Below are 1,193 nucleotides of genomic sequence, written 5' to 3'. Positions count from 1 at the left end.
TGTGTGTGTGTGTGTGTGTGCACACTGCTACACTAGTGTGTGCCGTGTATTTTTATCAGTGGTGCTCCAGAGGCCCCCGTGTCGCCTCAGCACCTCATCAGTCTTGTCACGCCGCAGCGAGCGCCGCTGGCCATTGCTGTACCCTGGACTGCAGCCTTTCCTTCCCCTGCCACCTCACACACGCACACAGACATGTGCAGAGCTCAAGACCCACACACATAATGAGGGCTGAATGCACAATGCCAGTGTGTCATGCTCCGACAGCTGGGGCGGCCCCTGCATCTTGACCAGGGCCACAGGCTGAAGGACCTTCTAATTAACACTCATCCCTCCCCTCTTCTCTCCCTTCTTTTAAGCCCTCCTCCCTGTTGCCCTCCCTCGCTCCCTCTCGCTCTTAAGGCTGCATTGAAACTAGTGAAAAGATGGAGCGTCCTCCAACCTCTGCTTCTGAAAAGACCTCTCCATTATTGGCTTCATCTTTTGTCCTCCTTGAGGGGGAAAGGCACCTCTCACCTTTCTCCCTCTCTCTCTCTTGTTCTGTCTTACTCATCTTTTTTCTCCTCACTTTCCTATGACCCGTCTTGTTCACGCTTACCTTTTTTCTTTACTTTAATTTCTTTCACCTCTCTTTTTCTCTCCCCTCATCATCACTCCATCTCGTCCTGTCTCTAGCCCAGCCTGGTCTTGTCTCTTTGTATTTCTGTCAGTTTCTTTCAGTTCTTTTTTCACTATAATCCTCTCTCATAGTTTTGTGCACATCTCCATGGTTGCAGGGACGAGGCAGATAAAAAGCTGTCAGAGGACCAAGGCACCTTGACCCTTTGAAAGTGTCACATTGTTGAAGATTGCTGATTGTTGCTGATGATGCCCTCAGTCTGGTTGGTGTCTCAAACCTCAGCTGTTTCAAGGGCTTTTCCTGAGTCACTCTCTAGCGTCCTAACCACACCTCTGTTCTTCCCTCTCCTGCCTTTGGTTTCTCTCCTCCAGGGCTGCCACTATCTCTCTGATCAGAGCTCAGCTGTGTGCGACTCCTGCCACACAAAATCATGCATGAGGAAAACAACTAAATCTAAACCAACACTGAGACGCATGCAACTGCAAATATTGTTTTGCAACAGTGTTCAAATTAGCCAGCGCCTGCATGTCTCCCTCCTCTCTAAATGAGGAAGTGAGGGGAAAAGAAGAGAGAGAGG

General features: G+C 49.7%; 1 protein-coding gene across 10 annotated transcripts in view; it reads right to left on the bottom strand.

Annotated features, from left to right (window-relative positions):
* samd11 (sterile alpha motif domain containing 11) overlaps window positions 1-1,193 on the bottom strand; it is an 88,292-nt gene that overhangs the window by 5,436 nt on the left and 81,663 nt on the right. The window lies entirely within an intron of this gene.

This window comes from Monopterus albus, unplaced genomic scaffold (genome assembly GCF_001952655.1).
Source record: "Monopterus albus unplaced genomic scaffold, M_albus_1.0 scaffold6.1, whole genome shotgun sequence".
In the NCBI taxonomy this organism is placed as follows: domain Eukaryota; kingdom Metazoa; phylum Chordata; class Actinopteri; order Synbranchiformes; family Synbranchidae; genus Monopterus; species Monopterus albus.
Note: the sequence above shows the minus strand (reverse complement) of the source record. Positions and strands in the feature narration are given on the sequence as shown.